We start from the raw sequence: 22,673 nt of genomic DNA, 5'->3' as shown, positions 1-22,673 counted from the left end.
AAGGAGCCCCTCCCATCCTCAAGCTGTTTGGTCACATCTTATGGATAACACATTTGCTCTAATAAGGACTTCTTTTCGAGGTGGACCTACAGTTTGACAGTGTGTAATGATTCTGATTAGTTCATTAAGAAGAGCTAACGTTCTGAACAGTAAACAGATGCTGGGAATTAATACCGATCATCAAGGTCTCACCCAGGCTGCTTCCCAGAGGCAAGAGCTTCTCAAGCAAAGCACCCGAGCGCCTGTGTACCTGGCGTCTGCCCGCCGAAGCAGCTTCCGTGAGCGAGTCCCCGGCCAGCTTGCCTCGGTGGCCATGCTGAGGGCGATGATATCTCTACCCTTCCCTCTAACAACACTTGTCGGTCACCTCCAGTTGGTCTCTGTTCTGGAGATAACGCATTTTTATATTTTAGGGCATCTTTGCATAGTGTTGAAGAATAAGACAACTTCCCATTCAACACCTGTGATGTGGATTCCCTAAACCTCAGTTTTCTCATCTGCAAAATGAGGGTAATGCTAGCTAACATTTACTAACCCTCTACTCTGTGTCTGGCACTGTTCCAAGTGCCTTCTATTTAGTAATTATTTAGTGCTCATAAAAACCTCTATGTGGTAAGCACTATATTTATCCTCTTTTACAGTTGAGGAACTGGGGGCATACAGAGGAAACTGACTTACGTTAGGCTAAACAGCTACTAATGGCAAAGCCAGGATTAAAACCCAGACACTTCTGACTCCAAAGTTTGAAACCTTAACCACAGAGCTACACTGTCTCGCAAGCAGGACAAATAGTACCCACCTTTGAGAACTGACATTAAAATCAAGTAAGATACTGTATACAAAATGCACAGTGAACCCTGGATAGGTGTCAGCCGTGTACCAGGAAAGCCTAGTCCCCTTGCTCACTGCTCTTCCTTTCCTTGGGGGACACAGATGCTCACATCGTCCCTTCCTACATAATAGTGGTGGCGAAGCTTGACGTACAGGAGGCTGGGACCACATCACAGGGTCCTCAGTCAGATCTGGAAGATTAGGAAAAGCTTTCCAGGGAGCACGGGGAACATTATTTGTATCTGCAATTGTTTGAGGGCAAAAAAAAAAAAGCCAAAATAAAAATCTGCTTCTCTTTTCCCTCCCAAAATTCAGGGGTGATTTTCCCTCCAGCTTCTGGCTATGTTGCTTCCTCTTCTCCCATCCCCTTCCACCACTGCCCTGCCTGTCACCTTTTTCAGAATTCTCTGGAAAGGACAGGACATACCCGAGCACACAGCCCTCATATCCATCTGTTCCACAAACACTGGTGGATGGGGGAGCACCCAAGAGTTTAGCTGAGTTACCCCCATGTGATACGGAGAGTGGGAGAGAGAGAGACGACTAAAGGGCATGAGGATGACGTGTTTTTAGGAACACTCAGACTTCTCACATTTTAAAAGATGATAATATTTAATTAGTTATCTCTCATCATGATTTTCCAAAAGCAGCCCAGCATGGGCATTGTTCCTAAAGTGTTATGAATCCCAGGTAAATATATATGTATATACACCTGAGATGATAACCTTTATTTATTTTTTTAAATAAAATTTTTTATTTTATTTATTTATTTTTGGCTGCGTTGGGTCTTCGTTGCCGTGCACGGGCTTTCTCTAGTTGCGGTGAGTGGGGGCTACTCTTCTTTGCGGTGCGCGGGCTTCTCGTTGCGGTGGCTTCTCTTGTTGCAGAGCACGGGCTCTAGGCATGCGGGCTTCAGTAGCTGTAGCATGTGAGCTCAGTAGTTGTGGCACACGGGCTTCAGTAGTTGTGGCTCGTGGGCTCTAGAGCGCAGGCTCAGTAGTTGTGGCGCATGGGCTTAGTTGCTCTGTGGCATGTGGGATCTTCCCGGACCAGGGCTCGAACCCGTGTCCCTTGCATTGGCAGGCAAGTTCCTAACCACTGCGCCACCAGGGAAGTCCTGAAATGATAACCTTTAGATTCACTTGTAGTCTTTGTAGAAGGTAACGTATTACACTGAGACAGCCCTGATGAGCTCTTTAGTACAAGTGCCAGCTCAGAAAAACTTACCTTTTTACCAGAAAGGTGTTTTATCTTGTTTTTCTGTGTTCTCTTAAATAATTGCAGTGATCTGAGGCTTACCATGCCTCAAAGCAGCCAGTTTGAATGTTCTGCATCTATAATTTCAAATGTCTTGACTTTCAGTAACCTAAAGTCTACCTGTGATTGTAATTTCTAACTATTGGTCCATGTTCTGCCCTCCAGAGAGAAAAAGAAAGTATATGGGGTTTTTTTTTTTCTGTAAATTTCATGGTTTCTCTTTGTTCTTTGGATGAACTAATGTTAGTTGTTGAGGATCTTATTTATATTCTAGTAGGCAAGTTATGCTAAGTGTGATACCGAAGCATGCATTTTTATATTTCGGTTTATTTTGCTTATTTTAAGCATGTTGTTACCTAGAAACTTTTGAGTAATCTTGAGAAAGTTGAGCATATGACATTACAAATTATTTTTAAAAGCAGAGTTACACAGTAACATTGTTTTACTGTTGCTTCGCAATTTGTGTTCATTTCAACTTAACCTATACAAAGATGATACCCTAGAAAATGAAAATAGTTTAAATAACAAGATCAAGTATGACCTCACTAATGGAATTCAGGAGGAATCTTTTATAAAAGTGTTTACTTTTCTAACGTACTTGTAAATATGTAAAAAAATTTTATATTCTTTGGACATAAAGATGCCTTATTTGCTTTTATTTATTTATTTTTTGCCTTATTTGCTTTTAAATGTATTTTATTAAATATTAGAAATAACAATAATAAGTACATTTTCAAATAGCACTGACACTTTATCATAATTTTTATTTTACTTCTTTAGGTTAAGATATATTTTTTTACATTGCAGGTAAATTTAATAAACTTTTGTAAGAAGGTTGTTTTCATTGTCCATAAAATATTTTTCTATGTTAACATTTCAACATAGGACAGGGAAATGAAAATTGCCATTAAGATAAAATCTTTCTCTTAGAAATATGAAAGGTAACATGAAAACACTTTGTTGGATTTAGGGCAATTCTGATTTAACATCCTGGTAGTAATGCTCTTCCCTTGAAGACCTACCCAAGGGATTGGATACCTACCTATCCAAATGGCTGTGATGTTACTTTTATTTGGACTTCATTAATTTATTTTTAGATTTTCCCATTCCTCCAAATGTGACACGTGGTGTAATTGTTGACAGTTTATGTGATATAGTCTCAGATCTAATTCGTGGGAATTTTCATATAAGTGCTTAATGATATGTTTGAAGAGATGCTATTGAATTCAAAGAACATGGTTAGTTCTCAGAAACATTAATTTGATTTTAATATAACTTTCTCCCCTCAGGTTATGGTTGATTTCTTACCTTGGGAAAATCCTAAGTGAGTTTAATTCACTCATTTTGAAAGTTTTCGCATTTAGCTTTGTGAGGCTGAGATTTTGCAAATATATTCAAAGCAAAGCCATACTCTTAAATTTAACCCTTTGGACATAACCTCATTTATTTTACTTTTAATGTCAGAGATAATAATGCAGAATCCGCAATTTTAAAACAAATGTTTAAAAGCACTTTCTTTAAGTGATCATTAATCACATGTGTAAATTTTATCTTTTAACCTTTGGAACATTAAAAAAAACATAGCATTTATTCCCTGTTTTACCAAATAATATTATTGTGCGTCTGTTGAATATGCAGTTTGGCTTTCAGGGACTTTTTGATCTTGGGTCAAATTCTGTGTCCTCTTAAGTATCTGTATTGTTAGACTCCTTTTGTTTTGTTGCTTGAGAAGAAAATGAAGATCTTTGACATCATTTATTCTGAAAACAAGTACCCAAGTGTGTTTAACAAGAAACATCAAGGAAGCAACTTCTGCCCTGCTGGTTTGAAAATCCAAAATCTTCTTTGCAAATAGGGCCATTCACTGGTTACAACTGGATCAAAAAGTAACAAGTCTTGTCTAAATCTTTAGCCTAAAACCTCCCCCAGCCTCTCCCAGATTAGCTCTGTTGTGCCTCCATTAACCTCTCAGAACCCCAGTATTGTTTCTCTTCATTACATTTATCCCCATGTCTCCTATTGTCTTTGCTTTTCATTAGGGGGAATAAACAGTAGAGGGTTTAAGCTGCCATAAGCTTCTCCAGCTTGGAGTACCTATTTGAGCTTCATATTTGACACTGGTTTCCCGTTTCTACGTAAACATTCATTTGGAATCCAATAACCTTGTCAATAGACATCGTCAGCGTGGAGTGCTGAGTGGGCTGTGTGAGCGACTACCAGTGAAGTCTCATTAGTTGTAGGAAAACCTAAAGCCAGAGATGACAGTTTTGCAACTGAATTAATGGTACGTTGACCCATTTTGTTATAAACAAATTGCAAAGAGTATTAGCGCATGAAAACCATATCCGTCTTCATATGATGAATTTAGAAAAGTACAGTATGTCCCTGGAGCCTGTCAGCAGACAGCTACTCATAATACCTTCGAGTCTTTCATTTTATACCAAATCTTTTAAACAGATTGGAATATGACATGCATTTAACATAAATTTGTTGGCAGGGCACTGGATTGAAAAAGACAAAGTAAACATAACATCATGCTGGCTGTGGATAGAAATCATTGCATTCTGATCTCCAGTTACTGTTTCAGTTAAGACAGCTATTCCTAACCTTGTCCCAAAGGAAATTTGACATTGATTAGAAAGGCCACGAGCGTAGGTCTCTGGACGAAATCCTGCGGAAGGACGAGAGTGATGTTATTTTTCTTAGAAATGGCATGACAAAGACTCTATACTGGGAGCCTTCTATGATGTCATAATTTGATCTACTAGCTGGCCTGCCTGCCAGTAAGTGACTGGTTAAGATCTAAGGGAGCCTCGCTGGACTCACCATACAAGTCTTGCTCTTCTTGTTATGTGTGAATTTAATCTTGACATAAGTTTAGAACCCCCCAAAGGTTAGTCACCCTGTCACGATGAAGGGAAAATTCTTACAGAACCAAGATCTTGAGATCATGGATTGTCTATGGTTTTCCATTGTTTCGTAGCTTTTTCTATTCCCCTCTTTTGATAACAGTGCAGAGAGCCCGGGGCTTTTACTTCATCTCTGAAAATGATTCTCAAATGCAAATCTATGGTTAGGTGCAAAAGGTTAGCAGTCGTGAGGCTTTCTGGGAAAGGAAGTCAGTTCTTACTATAATTTGTATTAACAGGCAATCCAAAAGGAAAAACAATACTCCTACGTCCTTTTCCCCAATATACAAAATGAGTTTATCTATGTGTGAATTTTGACTTTGCCACTTTCATCAGAAAGAACATTCAGGGTTTGGGGCTGGGCTAGAACCAGCTCCATGATTTTTGGGGCCCAGTGAATTACTGAAGATTTCAAGGCTGGCAACAGCAGAGCATTAGACCAAGGCCAGGACCATCCTAGGGCTCATGGCACCAGTCCTGCTTGGGGCAAAATCTTAATGATATTCAATGGTATTTGCTTAGGGGGCTGAGGAATGCCTGACTCCTACCTCAAATCCCAGCCACCCCTGCTTAGCAGGCTTCCGAGGGAATTACAGGCATAAGTGACAATGGGAGAAAACTAAAACTCAATATACCATCCTATTATTTGTTGGCCTTTCACACAAAATCTGCAGAGCACTTTGGTAAACCGGGCAGGAGAATGCTGCCTAATTTAAAGCCACAATCTCCTCTTCATGGCACTAAGCCCAAACTCAGTTTTAGAATCTCACCATTTTTCCCCCCAGGCTGACTTATTCTGAGAGTGGAGCAGATGAAAGAATCCAAACACAAACAGCAGAGCTCAAGGACACAGAGTGAAAGCAAGCTGGCCTTAGGCATGGGAGGAAACCTTAGCTCAGTGGACAATTTTGGCCAAAAGGAAGCAATACGAAACCACGTTTATGAGCATGATATTTGTTTTGTTTTGTTTTTAATTTTTATTGGAGTATATTTGAGTTACAATGTTGTGTTAGTTTCTGCTGTACAGAAAAGTCAATCAGTTATACACACACACACACACACACACATATATATATATATATATATATATATATATATACTCTTTTTTAGATTCTTTTCCCATATAGGTCATTACAGAGTATTGAGTAGAGTTCCCTGTGCTACACAGTAGGTCCTTATTAGTCATCTATTTTCTATATAGTAGTGTGCATATGTCAATCCCAATCTCCCAGTTTATCCCTCTCCCCCCTTTCCTCTCTGGTAACCATAAGTTTGTTTTTTACATCTGTGACTCTATTTCTGTTTTGTAAATAGGTTCGTTTGTACCATTTTTTTTTTAGATTCTACATATAGGCGATATTATATAATATTTGTCTACTCTGTCTGACTTCATTCTATATGACAGTCTCTAGGTCCATCCACGTTGCTGCAAGTGGCATTATTTCATTCTTTTTTATGGCTTAGTTGTGTTCCATTTGTATATATGTACCACATCTTCTTTATCCATTCCTCTGTTGATGGACATTTAGGTTGCTTCCATGCCCTGGCTATTGTAAATAGTGCTGCAATGAACATTGGGGTGCATGTGTCTTTTTGAATTATGGTTTCTCTGGATATATGCCCAGTAGTAGGATCGCTGGATCATATGGTAGTTCTATTTTTAGTTTTTTAAGGAACCTCCCTACTGTTTTCCATAGTGGCTGTACCAATTTACATTCCCACCAACAGTGCAAGAGGGTTCCCTTTTCTCCACACCCTCTCCAGCATTTATTGCTTGTAGATTTTTTCATCATGGCCATTCTGACCAGTGGGGTGTGAGGTGATACCTCATTATAGTTTTGATTTGCATTTCTCTAATGATTAGTGATGTTGAGCATCTCTTCGTGTGCTTCTTGGCCATGAGATGATATTTGGAGGTACAGCAGCCTCACCCATGATGCAGTTGGTCATGTAGTTTGACCGAGCAGATGCACTGATATTTCTGGACAGGGCTGAGCAGGGTAACAGGGAGGAGAGGATGGGAGAGAGCATCGTCCCCACCTCCTTGAATGCAGTCAGGAAAAAATGGAGAAAAAATAAGTAATTTCTATCAAGCATTTTTCCAATGAAAGATTATTAAATTCTCTCAACTCTATGAAAATAACAGGTGTTCTCTGAGGAAAATATAAAAAAATAAATAATTAAAAGCAAAAGCTAAGGATAATAACAAAAACCATACTGAATCTTCTATTGCCTCACATGTCAAATATACGTGGTGCTCACATTTCGGGGTATATCTGTTCTTACCTTTGTTTCATGCCTTTGTGATCATACATGTAAGTTAATAAAGATTGGCACTACACTACATGTAGCCTACTCCTTTTGCTTAGCGATACATCATGAGTGTCTTTATGCCAACAAATATTTCTCTACACCTTTATTTATTTTTTTATTTTTCTAACATCTTTATTGGAGTATAATTGCTTTACAATGGTGTGTTAGTTTCTGCTTTACAACAAAATGAATCAGTTATACATATACATATGTTCCCATCTCTCTTCCCTCTTGCATCTCCCTCCCTCCCACCCTCCCTATCCCACCCCTCCAGGCGGTCACAGAGCACCGAGCTGATCTCCCTGTGCTATGCGGGTGCTTCCCACTAGCTATCTACCTTACGTTTGGTAGTGTATATATGTGTCCATGCCTCCCTCTACACCTTTATTTTCAATGGCTACCTAGTGTTCTTTCATAGGTATTTGCTTAAATCCATTTTCTGAATATTTACGCTGCTTAGTAACTTTAGCTGTTGTAAATGATCCGGCATGAATGTCCTTGTATGTATAACTTCCAACACTTCTGGTTATTTCCATAAACTTGATTCCTAGAAATAAAGTTACTACATCAGATGGTATGCATATTTTAAAGACTTTTCCTACGTTAGTGACAGCATGGTAATTTGCAATTCCACCAGCAGGGTTAGAGAGCGATGCTTTCTTTGGCCGGTGCTGGGCATGGTCATTCTTTTTCCATTTTTGCCAGTCTGTTTGGAGAAAATGTTATCTTTTCATTTTAATTGCGTTTTTAAACATTCTTGGTGAAGTTGTTCCCTTTCTGCCATTCTTAAATAGACAATAATCACAAAATATAAATTCTCTTTCAGTTTTTAAAATGAACTTTGTTATCATGATGCCTACATTTCAAAGAAAAATTAACCCACTGAGTTTCTGAAATAACAAAATGTTTTTATTTCAAGAAGTTCAGTTGTATATGTCAACTTAAAAGTTTTTAAAATACATTAGGGCTTTGATTACAAAAATGTCTCTTTTAGAAACTATAAAAGATAGAATAAAAGTATGGTAGTAGGCTGAATTGAAATTGGGGGTTTACTTTGGCCTGAGAGTGTAGCATGAAAGTGGAAGTTAAGCCAAGCCAAATCAATGTCAATCATATATATTGGAGACATATTCAAGTAAAATAGTTTAGGAGCTACATTTAAAAGTTAATCAAATTAGTAACTCCCAGATATTTACAGACATTCAATTAAATCTAAATAAATATATTTATTGCAAATTTGCCTTGTGTATTATTATTTAAATTCAAGAAAAGAGCCATCCAGTAGCCATGCAGTGGAGCTGACACCTCTTTTCATTAGTTTTATCTCCATGATGACCATGAAAAAGGAATTCTTTCTCTTTCCTCTTGAAAAAAAATACCATTTTTTCAATTACTCTTTCAGTTTTTAGAATCTTTTGAAAGATTGATGCATGGGAAAGACTGACGCATATTCCAAGTGAAGAACCTTCCTTTTTAGACACAGAGTGGCTCATGAGTGTGTCTGTGGCTCATTCATGGGGTGTCACCAAGACACATTTTCAGGACATGCAAACTTTTGAACTAGATCCATTAATACTTTTTTTCCCCCCGAGCATGAGCTTCTACAGTCTGGGAGATGTGAAGGGTTCATGATTTTCTGCTCTCATTGTCATAATCTGATGTTTGTATCTCCAAAGGCACTGACTAGTGAACTGTGAATCCAAAACAGAAGAAAGAAAGTGAGGAGGCCCCTGAGGAAGCCATGTGGATGAGTAGCCCTGTAACCTAAGAGTCTACCTCTGGACACAGGTCAGTTACCATCATTATATTTATTGTTGAACGTGTGCGCTGGTCAATGGATGCTGCTTTCAACACACGGGTCTGTGAAGGGAATTGGCTAGGATGCAATCAGGAGGAAATTTGGGGGTGGGAGAGACTAAAATAGGGTTAAGAAATATTTCAAGTGACTTGTCAGTGCACTTTATAACAGGCTTCTGTATACGTGTGTGCGGCCATAAGAATATTTGGTATATTGTATTGCATTGGTAGAAATCAAATACATTGATAATTGTAATTCGGAGGGCACACTTCGCTCATCAGGACCCTTGGATAGGCGGGAAGGATTCAGGTGTGGAAAGAAGGGTCTGCGCTGCTTTTGACTTCCTTGTGACCACAGAATGCTCTAGAGTGGAACTGGGGAGGTTTGTGCACAGAACAGAGTTGCGAAGGGTTTGCAATGTGAAGAGGAAACTCGTAGAAACAATGTTCCTGAGAAGCCTTGGCCATGGGTTAGCCTGTCATTTCTTTCTTCAGAATGACATTCAAAGGAAATTTTTAAATGTTTGTGAATACATACTGCTTTCCTTTCCTTCAGCTCACCAAGGCTTCATAGAAGTAAATCTGGAAGGAGTCAAGGAAGGGGGGGCACAACAAATAACCAGTGTCTAATTTTAGGTTATTACCCCTCATCCTTCTTCAAACCCTGGAACATGTTCCATTTCTCTTTGGAAATGTTAATATCTCTGCCTGGCATGTCAAAAGTGGTAGAAAGAACAGTTTGACCTAATCAGCCTCATTTTGCACAATAAAGAAAGCTCAAAGGAGAATGTTTAATTTATTACCATTGTGAAAAAAAAAGCTCTGAATTATAGATTATGATTATTTTTATGTGATCCCTTTCTGAAGGTTTTTAAGATCTATCTTCTTTGTGGCTCTTTATCCAGAAAAAATCAATAATTAAAGATAAAATTAAGGTATTCTTATTAAATTAAGTATAGAGCTTAGACAGGTATACAGAGAATATTATAGTACAGTGTTTTAAAAATTATATATTATTATTTTTTGTATATAGACATATCTACAGACAACACATAATGCTTTGGAATTGGAATTATGAGGAATACAGCCCAGTTTCAAAATGCAAGGGTGCTAGTCAGAGAGACCCCTGAATGATGAGTTTAAAGGTCATCAAGGGTTGAGGGTTGGTTTATACCACTAACTTGGAAAAGCCTCCCTTACACCAAACATAGCAAGGTGGCTGCACAAAGCAGATCACACAGCTGTGACCATCAAAGATATATAGTCAGTCCCCCAAATTTGAAACTGCCTAAGGCAAACAAGCAATGAACATATTTCTACACTACTGACGGCTAAGATGAAAATCAGTTAATTTGGAAGAATCATTATAGAAAGTGAGCATTAAACTTTCCTTACCCACCCTTAAAAATGCTTATACTTCCATCATCTATTTATCAACTATCTATCATGTATCTATCTATCTATCTATCTATCTATCTACCTATCAGCACACATATATGTGTATAGATAGGGACATAGACATATACATCGATGCATCATTTCTATATATCTATACATAATATTTCTATATGCACAAGCATATATCTATATATTTGTTTATATCAACATATAGAAAGAGATTTTGATTGTTGTTGTCAGGATGAAATGACCACTGTATACATTGTTTCATCTCAAACATTTGTCGCTTTTTGGAAGTCTACGACTAAGGCCAACCAACCTCTCTACCATGGATTTTCCTTGCAGAAAAAGAGAAGAGCTATGGATGGATAATTATAGATATGGATACAGATGTAGATACATATACTTCTTTCTCCCATTCTATACTGAAACCTGAAGAAGGAAGGCAAAGAATCCCATCGGATACACCGATCTGGGAGAGGAATAGTCTTCAGAAGAAATGTCAGAAATAAAGTCAGAGATGGTTAATAGGTATATCACAGACTATTTAAAGAAAGTTCTGCCCCCACACAGAGGAAACTGGCCAGGTCAAAAAGCACACGTTTCACTTGGGGATGAGGTGCTGTATTTGAGTTGACGCGACTGTGACCTTAGGAATAGATCATTTCTGGGTAGACCTGGATGGAATAGTAACTGATATCTGGGTAGAACTGGATGGAATAGTAACTGATATCTGGGTAGAACTGGATGGAATAGTAACTGATATCTGGGTAGACCTGGATGGAATAGTAACTGATAACTGGGTAGACCTGGATGGAATAGTAACTGATATCTGGGTAGACCTGGATGGAATAGTAACTGATATCTGGGTAGACCTGGATGGAATAGTAACTGATATCTGGGTAGAACTGGATGGAATAGTAACTGATATCTGGGTAGACCTGGATGGAATAGTAACTGATAACTGGGTAGACCTGGATGGAATAGTAACTGATATCTGGGTAGAACTGGATGGAATAGTAACTGATAACTGGGTAGAACTGGATGGAATAGTAACTGATAACTGGGTAGACCTGGATGGAATAGTAACTGATAACTGGGTAGACCTGGATGGAATAGTAACTGAAATCTGGGTAGAACTGGATGGAATAGTAACTGATACCTGGGTAGACCTGGATGGAATAGTAACTGATACATGGATAGAACTGGATGGAATAGTAACTGATAACTGGGTAGACCTGGATGGAGTAGTAACTGATATCTGGGTAGACCTGGATGGAGTAGTAACTGATACCTGGGTAGACCTGGATAGACAGTAACTGGATGGAACCCAGTTCCACCAACTGCGTGACCTGAGGCAATTCCCCTAATCTGTCTATTCCTCAATTTTCTCATCTGTGAAATGCATACTTCTAAGTGGTTCGCGTAATGGGCTCAAACAGCGTCTGGTACACAGTATGCCCTCAGTAAAAGTTAGTTGTTATTTATGAGGAGGTGAGAGTACGGATGATGTTTTGCGACCACACTGTTCCTTTCCTGGCTTCTAAATTAAAGAAGTAGGAAGTATGCCTGAGAATGTTTTGTTCACTTTTTAAAAAAATTCTCCAAAATACTTATGTTCTCCCCAGTTTTTCTCATGACATCTTGAAATCTAAAATTCTTTGTTTCTTGTGAAGGTCACTTGTTATTAGAGACCTTTTAGAATATGTGACAATACCTGGAAAAATATTGCATACATTCTTTATTTAACCCAATCCTGACCTTAAGACTTGTTTCTGGGGTGCTGCTATTCTAGCATTTTAGCGAGGCTGGCTACAGGAGGGTTCCAGCTTATGGACCGTGGAATCATACGTTCACCAATTCTAATTTCTCTCCCTTATTCTTCAATTATATAGATGTGGGCAGATAACAGCTCCTAGATCTCAAGTATCATTACAATATGGGGAAATAGTATCTACCTCATAAAATTATGAGGAGAATTTTCCTGCTAGTAGTAGAAAAATATTTAACAGTGCCTAAAAAAGTGTTCTATAAGTATTAGTGTTTATTGAGTATAGGATTAAAAATATTTACCCATTTTCCTTTCTCTAAATTCAACATTAAGCTATTACACTGAAATCATTGAACTATGGAGTATTCATTAACAACCTAAAGTTATATTTGTAACTTGAAGTTGGCCTCCTTAGGGATAGGTGCTTTAGACTACTTCATCTTTATATGCGTTATATATTTTTTATGACATCGTATTCTGTGTGTTCTGCCTGGACAAGGCAGAAAATTCCTTTAGAGTAGAGCCTTCTTCATTTTCACACTGCATTTTTAACAGTCTTTGATGCAAAACTCTCCAAGGTTAAGGGCTGCGCTTATGCCTTCTGTAACTTCCCAGAGAGTCTATCTGGTGCCCTGTAGGCTGCAAACAATTGCTTTATTTTATTTACTGACTGAACTAGATAATTAGGCTGTTATTTGAAAGGCCCACACCAAATAGTTTACTATCCCAGCTGTGCAGAGATAATGTTAAATTCAAGAGAAACATACATTTTCAGTGTTTATTTAACTGGAGTCACAGCAATGTACAATGACCCACACCAGGAAATCTTTGATTACTTAGACAACACTTAGGAGATATATAGCATTTTATAGATTGATTATTCCTATCTTCTATATTTCTGTTGCCTTTACATACAGATCATTAGGCAGAAATAGCTCTTGTTTCAGACCTATGTAAATCTTTCAGTGGGAAGCTAAGGCACTCTGGTTTAAAATGTTACACTACTATATTTAATGGGATTACCTTATAGAGTATAAAGTGAGAAATAAATTATTTGGGGAAATTTAATCAGTGATGCTATAAAAATTAATTGCAAAAGACTGGGCTCATTTAACTTCTGTTGTATAAAAATGGTCAGTGAAGAAAAATACGGTTAGTGCTCGTGTAGGGTAAATCTGTCAATAATTGTCAGGTCCTATATAATACTGAGTTTCAAAGGACTAAAGGAAACTTTAGTTTACTAAAGGTTTACTTTTGTAGAAAACATACAAGTGTGAAATCGTTTTGCATAATGATAATCTCAATATATATTTTTGTAAGACAGCTTTTGTACTTTTTCCCAATATTTTATTATGAAAATGTTCAGATACAGCAAAGTTGAAGGAATTTTTAGGTGAACATCAATATATTCGCCACCTGGATTCTATCATTAGCATTTACCTTAAGTTCCTTTATCACATGTCTGTCCATTTGTCCATTCCTCTCTCCATCAATTAATCATCCTATGTTTTGGATGCATTTCAAGGTAAAGTGCAGATATCGTTGTCTGTATCTGAGATATTTAAAGTAAGTTGCAGATAGGGTAATTCCTCCGAAGTACTTAAGCATGCGTATCATAAATTAGAATTTAATATTCACTTATATTCTTTGGATGTAAGAATGACATTAAATGAAACACACAAATTCTAAGTGTACATCCTCTGAATTTTGACAGGTGTTTACACCTGTGTAACCCAACGACCAATCCAATGCTATCAAGATACAGAACATCACCTTCACCCCAGAACATTCCCTCTGGCCTCTTCCCAGTCAATCCTCACCCACTTTCCCTGAGGCAAGCACTCTTCTTATCTTCTTCCATCACAGATGATTTTTTTCCCTCCTCTAGAATTTCATGTCAATACAGGATGTTTTCCTTTGTGTATCACATTTTTTGCTCAGCATAATGCCTTTGAAATTCATCCTTGTTGTTGCCTGTATCCATCGTTCATTCCTTTTCATGGCTTGGTAGTATTCCATTGTGTGGATATACCCCGGACTGTTTATGTGCTCTCCTGTTGATGGATATCTGGGCTCTTTCCAGTTTGGGGCTGTCGTGAATAAAGCTGGTATGAACGCTTGGTACCAGTTTTTTGTGAACTTTTGTTTTTATTTCTTTTCGGTAAATCCCTAGGGATGGATTTGCTGGATCACACTGTAGGTGATTATTGAGTTGTTTTTCTTTTTTTTCCTAATTTTTCAAAACACAGTCTATGAGGTGAGCACTATTATTATCACCGTTTTACAAACGAAACAATATGGAAATGTTATGGACACAGGTAATGTGATAAAGCCAAAGCTTGAACCTGGTAATTTAACTCCAAAGTTCGCATTTCTAGCACATGACGGGCAAAGTAGTAGGAAACAAATCTGGAGGTATAACCAGGAGGCAGATCATCAAAAGCCTTGAAAACCAGTTTAAGGGATTTAGGCTTTATCTTATGTGGGGAGCCTCCTAAGTTATTCATTTCTCTGTTTGCTGCTGAGGGTTTTCAAACAAGGGAGTGACATGCTCACATCTGTGCCCTGGGAAGATGACCACATTCCCAGTTGTGTGGAGAGGGGCAGAAAACACGAAGTTTAGTGAAGCTTTAATTATGATATCTTCATTCAATTATTCAGCAAATGTTTATTCAGCACCTAGTATGTATAAAAAGGTATTCCAGGGCTGGGAATTTACACTGAACAAAACATCTCCCATGAAGCTTACATTTTAGTGGATAGAGAAAGATGATAAACAAATAAAAATACATAGTCTACCAGGTGGTAACAAATCTTTGGAGAACAACAAAGCAGTTTAAGAGAGAAAGAGGGTTTTGTAGAGAGTGGGAACTGTTGTGATTTTATTGAGTGACTCAGGAAAGCTTCTAATCAAGGAGGTGGATGCAGGACCTGAGTTGCCGAGGAAGTGAGTTACGCAGATGTCTGGAGAGAGACTCTTCTATTTTATGTATTCAGAGGAAATAGCATGTGCAAAGGTCCTGAGTCCAGAGTTGCTTGGCACATGGAAGGAACAGCTGGAGGAAGAGAGTAGGAGACTAAGTCAGTTGCTCTCAAAATTCAGTACCTTATCCATTTTAAAGCCTCAAACTAATTCAGAGCAAACCTTTGGTCATATCATGTCATATTGCAGTTTTTGCAGGTAGAATATTCAAATCACTCTATTTGTTCCACATTCTGCCTTTCCTAATGAAATTAACATTAAGTACTATTTCTGTGCTTTAAGTTGCTTTTAAAATCCAGTAAAATATAAAATACTCTCTAGACAGTCTCCCTAGCTAAGGATGGATGCATTTACCAGTGTAATTCTTGAATGTACAGTACTTTTAGTGTTTGATTATACCTTGCTTGTCCTTGTGCGGTCGGGTCGCCGGGAGAACCGTCTGGGAGAAATCACTGAGTCCAGACTCCATAGCTGAATCCTGCTACTCTCTTGTTTGGTGAACATGACCCTAATATTCAGTGGCTTTGAAAGGGATACACTTCAGAAAGAAAACAGTGCTGTTGTTCTCCTTGTGGATTGAAAATATTTGCAATACATCTTCTATAATTGTTTCTTCCTATTAGCTGATCTACAGATCAGCTAGACCTGCTTTCACCCCTATTTCATTTTGGGCTCCCATGATTGCTCTCACACCCTGCAGTTTTCCCCGGGCTCTCTTCCTCATTTGCTTTCCACTGGAAGCTGTGGCTTGAAACACCACCATCTGTTTTTTTTCGGTGAGAGAACTCCCACCGTAGGCGTGCAGAGGCAAAGATGTGGAAGCTCGGATGCCAGCCGGCTCCCTGGGCACGTTCCAGAATGGAGAACACTGGAGTGAGAGACTCAGGTGTCAGGCTAGTGACAGTTTACAGGTGGGCGGGGACAGAGCTCGTGTCTGTTAAATGGTTTTCTTCTGCTCTCTCCCGGAAGACTGTGGATCACCCCTGAAGAAATTAGCTAAGTGCTCCCCCGGCCTCCAGGGGCTCCCTCTTGTCTTGATGCAAAAGGCTGGGGCTGTGAGGGGCATGATTTAGTGAGCACAGCAACTCAGCGTCCTTAAGTCCTTCCTAAGAGCCTTAGTGAAGATGGTCTAAAAATGTTGACGTCACCCCCCCAGAGACAGCTCTATCAGAGATAAGGAAAGAGTCCCCCAGAGAGATAAGAGGGAACAGCCAGGAGCTCCCATAGCACAGGTGCCCTTGTCCCCTTTTGTCCTCATATGAAAGCCTCTCTGGGAGGAAAAAGAGGATCCTATATTTGTAAAGGTCCCTTTTGTTGCAGTAATCAAGACAGCGCAGAAGCCAGGGAAAAATGTGTGCTTTCATATTCCTTAATTCTCTGGCCTATTTTCCCCCTATTTTTAAGCTCCTTTTCCAGCAGCCATCTCTCATCCAGCTTCAGGAGAAGCAAGATGGATTCTAGTTTCTGGTACATTATTTTCCCTCTCGTAGAAGTCTTAACTCACATTTATGCTTAAGGACACAAAGATGCAAACTTGTGAAGTGGCAGAGGAACTGATTTAAAAATCAAAATTTTTGCCCTTCTAGACATTTTAAAGTCTAAATTTAACCTGCGGTAATTTTTATTCTAAAAATTTTATTTACTGTTACTAACGCGTAGTTGACTAAAGCTCGATATAGTGAATGCAGAGAGGATGTTATTTCATTACATTTTAAACACCACATCAACAATTTGTATATAATTTCAATTAAGAAAACAGATGGCAATGTTTAGAAAGAAGAATAATTTATTATCATGCTTTTCCCTGTTTTATTTCTAGATTTTACATTTTATTTCCCAATCTACATTTTGACCAGAGTGTATTAAAACAGTAATTAAAAAAATAAAGGGGTAATTCTCCCATTTTGCATCCTATTTGTAATCAATATAGGCTATCTCATATTCTGTCTTTGACTATATTTAAGCCAACATCTTTTTTTCTGTCTTTTAGAAGTTGTTTTCATTTTCTAGAAATGCTAGCCTGCTTTCCAGACTGATGTGATTCTGCCCTCTTCCTTCATCTGTTTATTTTAGCTACATTGCCTTTCACCTCTGAGCTGTGTAACCTCCCACACCCAGCCATTAATCATTCAGCAACAAACATCTTGGGAAGATGGTTGAAAAATGAGTTAGAGCCTAGAGTTTTCTGCTTCGTGTTCAAACTGAGCTTCAATAAAAAACCACTTTTTGATAATTCTTTTTTAAAAAATTAAGCCCTACCAAAAAAAAAAAAAAATTGAAAGGGCAGCATTGAAAGAAGGAGGCTATTTGCCTGCCTTTTATGAGCTCCAGCATCTTAGAATCTGAAAAACCACTGCTGCCACTACGTCTTTGCTCCATCCCAAATTGGGCAGGAGCGTGTTGCCCCAATGGGGAAACTTGAAGAACCCGATTCACGGGCATCCTGGTCCAGGAGAGAAAGGAAGCCCAAAGGAGAAAGTGAGGGAAATTCATTTTTGTTTGTCTGATGTATTTTTGTTGACTAAAGTATGTTAACACGGCTGTAAATCTCTGAGGAAGGGAGTGAACTCTAAAGAGAGAATCATGACAGACCCTTCAAAACAATCTGTTCTGCTATCGTTTTGGAATGTGAGGCTCCGATCCTTTTCTTCTTTACATACTGTGTGTGGACTCTTTGTCGTTGTTTTCATTGTTATTGAAATGAAGTGGAAGGATTTAAAGAGTTCTCACACTTGTAAGCATTGACAAACATGTCTCTCCATTATGTTTTGACCAAAGCTATTCTAACCCTTTGCTTATCCTTTAATTCTCACCTACTACCATGCGAAGTTCTCACAGCAAACCCAGGAGATGTTAATTTGCTCCTAAGATGAGTAACATTACACATAGAATATTTTTTTAAAATATATTTATTTATTTATTTATGGCGACATTGGGTCTTCGTTGCAGTGTGCGGGCTTCTCACTGCAGTGACTTCTCTTGTTGCAGAGCACCACGGGCTCTAGGCACGCAGGCTCAGTAGTTGTGGCGCACAGGCTCAGTAGTTGTGGCGCACGGGCTTAGCTGCTCCATGGCATGTGGGATCTTCCCAGACCAGGGCTCGAACCCATGTCCCCTGCATTGGCAGGCGGATTCTCAACCACTGTGCCACCAGGGAAGCCCCACATAGAATATTAAAATAGAGAAAAAACAAGTAACAATGGTTCATGAAACACAGACTTAATTGTGTCATCTCCTTCCTCAAAGTCACCATTCCTCCTTGCCTTCGGCAGAGCCCGGATTGGTTACTCAGGCCTTCAGACTCCCCTCCCACCTCAAATCTAGTCTCAGCCTAACTCAGGCCTCGCTCTCACCGCCCTCACTGTCTGCATCACCCATGTCACATCCCACTCCTATGGATCCTTCTGCACTTTCTCAAGCAGATCTTGAATTTACAGCCACATCCAAATCTTTTGCTCCATTAGTTTCCTTCACTTGGGTTGTCTTTCTCTCTCTTCTCCTCTTGAAAGAAAATGTTATTCATTACCCAAGGTTGAGTTTTCTGAGAAATATCCTGATCCAGCTGGTCAAAATGAATATTACCCTGTTTTGGACTTTCATAGCACTTTGTTAGCTCCTCTGCTATGAATGTGATGGTAATTAGCGTTGTATTGCAGACAGCTGCACGTACTCTGCCTCACCATGAGATTTCAGATTCCTGGAAGACGACATTCACTGTGTATGGAATTGAAATAGCTGTTGTTTATCGAGTGTGTATGCGTATTGCCCTGTTCGTAGATGTTTTCCATGTTCGTATTTATTGTGAATATGTCATAAAATGTTGATGAATTCCAACTTCTTTCCTTCTGTCCCATACAAACAAGCACATGTCAAGTATCAAATTACACAGTAATCCACCATGACTGTATCAAAAGAAATAGTGCACATTAACATAAGAATATGTGTGAAAATGGTCTGGAAATTACGAAGCACAATACTTACACTAGTGGGTGTTACGCAGAGAACTTTAAGTATTAACCGCACAAAACCATGCTTACTTCTCTCTCTTCTCCAGCCATGGAGATTATTTTATTTCCTGAGGTTTCACAAACCATTTTTCCTTCCTTCGTGGGTCAGCATACTACCTTAGTGCCTTTGAGATCAGGCCGCTGGTCAGGTTAACAAGACAAGACACCTCTTAGACAAGACACCTGCTCTGGTCAGTCTGTGGCAAGGCGGAGAGGCAAAACCAGGTCCCATGTCCAAATAGGGAGGCTGATGCTGCAGGCCCTTTCTCTACTCACTTGCTCTTTCCATTAGCTTGGAACTGAAATAGGCCTGATACCTTCATGTTCTCTAAGGATACTGGTCTTGCTCATCCTGAGGATGTTGGAGGACTTCTGGACAGTCCTGGAGGTATTCCTGACTTACTTGGGGATTCAGAGGCCTCCTGTGGTACTTATAAAATATGTTCACAGATCTTTGGCACTCCTCCTTCAAAAGGTGGAGATTAATTCTTCTCCCCTCGAATACGGGCCTGAATTAGTAATTTGATCCTTATACATAGAATGTGGCAGAAGTGATGATGAGTAACTTCTGAGGCTAGGTCCTAAAACACAGTATTGCTTCTGCCTTGATCTCTATCTTTTGGGTCACCAGCCAGGTCACAGAGGTAACCTCTTAGCTCTTGGAGAGGTTATCACAGAATGGAACTGAGATCTTTTGCCGATAACCAGCACCAATTTGCCAGCCATGCAAGTGAACCACCTTAGAAGTGGGTGTCCCAGCCTCGGTCAAGCCCTCAGAGATGACTACAGCCCTGGCTGACATCATGATTATGGCCTCTTGAGAGACCCTGGCTGAGCTGAGCCAGAACCTCTTCACTGATGGTCTCTCCAATTCCTGATCCACAGGAAATCCAAGATAATAGATGATCATTTTTATTTTAAGCCACTAAGTTTTGGGGTACTTTATTACCTAACTACCTTTAAATTAATACAGAATTTGGTATCTGGAAGTCCTGCCATAACAAACAACTAAAAATGTGGGTTTGGCTTTGGAATTGCTCAGTCTGTAGAAGCTGGATGAATATTGGGGAGAGTTTTCATGAAAGCTTCAAATGCTTGGAAGAGATTGTTAATAGAAGCCTGATGGTTTTTGACAAGACTGCAAGTGAGAGCTTAAAGGAAAGTGAGGAAAATATTATTAGAAACTGGAAGTGACGTATTCTTATTTTGTAGTAGCATAAAGTTTAGCAACACTGGTGAAAATAGCATGAAAGTAGAAAATGGAGCTAATGAATTGGAGAATCAAGGTAATTTGTAGGCACATTATTAGAGCGGTTACCTGTCTTCTACTTGCTGTTTACAGTAAAATGCAAGGAAAAAGAGATAAACTAAAGGAAGATCTATGAAACATAAAGGAGACAGGAATTTTTCATTTTAGAAATCCCAGACCCTTGAGATAGCAAATGATACTAAAGCTAAAAATGATTCTAGGGCTAAGATCAAACCCAGACCACTCCCAGGAAAACATGATATGAAGCGGTAGCCAAAGATGTGACTATAAACTCCTTTGTTAAGACTGCAGAAATATCAAATATGTACCTCAGGACCATTCAGAAACTAAGTTTCTGAAAAGCTTAAAATTCTTGTTCCTCATCAGTCTCAGAAGAAGCCCGAGGTAGAGAAAGGCTTATCTCACAAGACCTCCATGGTTGTGACTTTTGTCTAATGGAGCGAATACCGACAGGAATCATAGGAGACTCACAAAGTTTTTAAGGGAATTTTATTAGCAAAAACATTGTTTGCCTGAACTATAAGGGACAGAAAGAGCAGAATTGAAAAGAGGCCTTTGGAACCCCTGAAGTTCTACAAACAAGAAATAGAAAACAATCCAGTTGAAAACACAAGCTGCCTTTTATGGAAAATAAAGAATTATTCAGAGGAAAAATCTAGAGGGTTGGAGGGCAGAGCCACGAGCTATGGAGAATCATTCCCAGGCCTTGACTCCTAAGCAAGGAACTGTCAGCATGTGCTCTGCTAGATTTCAGAATTTCCATGGACCAGTGACTCCTGTGCATCCTCTGTTTTACCTTTTTTTTTTTTTTTTTTGCGGTACGCGGGCCTCTCACTGTTGTGGCCTCTCCCGTTGCGGAGCAGAGGCTCCGGATGCACAGGGTCAGCGGCCATGGCTCACGGGCCCAGCCACTCTGCGGCATGTGGGATCCTCCCGGACCGGGGCACGAACCCGTGTCCTCTGCATCGGCAGGAGGACTCTCAACCACTGCGCCACCAGGGAAGCCCTGTTTTACCATTTTTAAAACAGTATTTATACTGAATACCCAATCTTATCTCATGATATTATATAGGTGTGTGGCACAGATAATTGTCCCTTCAGTTGACAGGCCTTCAGATAGGGAGGAACTGCACTCAAGGAACCACATCTGTGAAGCTTCATTTGCAACAAGATTTGATTTAGCCAGTACTTGAGTCCAGTTGCAGCTGTAAGAAATGAGATTTGTGGGCAGTTTTGGAGGAGGTGTGTATATTTTGCATGTGAGAGGAAGGTTAATCATTTGTTTTTGGAGGGTGTACTCTTGTGGTTTTATAATACATCCAAAAACTCTTTGGTGTTCCTCCTTTCAAATGGCAGAGCCCAAATTTTCATCCCTAGTATATGGTTCAGACTTAGCGACTTAGTTCTAACAAATAGAATGTCACAGAAGTGACAACATGTACCTTTTGATGCGAGAACATGAACGGCAATGTTACTTCCTCCTTGATATCTTTCTCAGTCCGCTTGCTCCGTGAGAAGCCAGGCATTGTGTGGGGAGGACATGCAGGCAGACTGCGGGGAGGTCTACAAAAGAGAAACCGAGGCTTCTTCCCAACAGCCAGCACCAGCGCACCAGCCGTGAGAGCAAGCCACCCACCCCAGAAGCAGATCCTTCAGACCTAGCCAGACCTTCAAATAACTGCACCATGGGCCAACATTTAGATTGTAACCTTGCAAGAAGCCCTGAGTCAGAACCGCTCAGATAAGCCACTCCCAAATTTCCAGCCAACAGTAGTAGTTATTTATTGAATTGCATAACCAATTCCCCCCAAATTTAGTGGCTTCGAGAATTCAACATTTATTTTCTCAGTTTCCTTGAAGCTGGGATCCATGAGGACATTCGCTAGATGTTTCTGGCCCAAGGTCTCTCACAAGGTCACAGTCAAGGTGTTGACTGGGCTGGAAGGTTCCCTCACATGGCTGTTAGGGAGGCCTCAGTGCCTCACTGACCATTGGCAGGAAGACTGCATGTTTCCTCCAGTGGACCTCTCCAGGGGCCACTTGATGTCCTTACAGCATGGCAGCCGGCTTGCCTAAAATCGAGTGATTCACGAGAGAGGGCAATGTGGGCACCACGGTGTCCTTTATGACCTGGCCT

At 39.6% G+C, this 22,673-nt stretch overlaps 1 long non-coding RNA gene across 1 annotated transcript in view; it reads left to right on the top strand.

Moving 5' to 3' along the window:
- The window catches only part of LOC111176399 (uncharacterized), a 240,884-nt gene that overhangs the window by 55,566 nt on the left and 162,645 nt on the right, over nt 1-22,673 (top strand). Inside the window, exon 2 of the long non-coding RNA XR_016388636.1 lies at nt 8,987-9,098. This is a non-coding gene — a long non-coding RNA (uncharacterized LOC111176399). The remainder of the gene's footprint in view (nt 1-8,986; nt 9,099-22,673) is intronic.

This window comes from Delphinapterus leucas, chromosome 18 (assembly GCF_059928025.1).
Source record: "Delphinapterus leucas isolate spDelLeu-1000000601 "Yukka" chromosome 18, BTC_Dleu_Yukka2, whole genome shotgun sequence".
Lineage (NCBI taxonomy): Eukaryota > Metazoa > Chordata > Mammalia > Artiodactyla > Monodontidae > Delphinapterus > Delphinapterus leucas.
The sequence above is the reverse complement of the archived record's forward strand: the minus strand, read 5'-3'. Positions and strand labels throughout refer to the sequence as shown.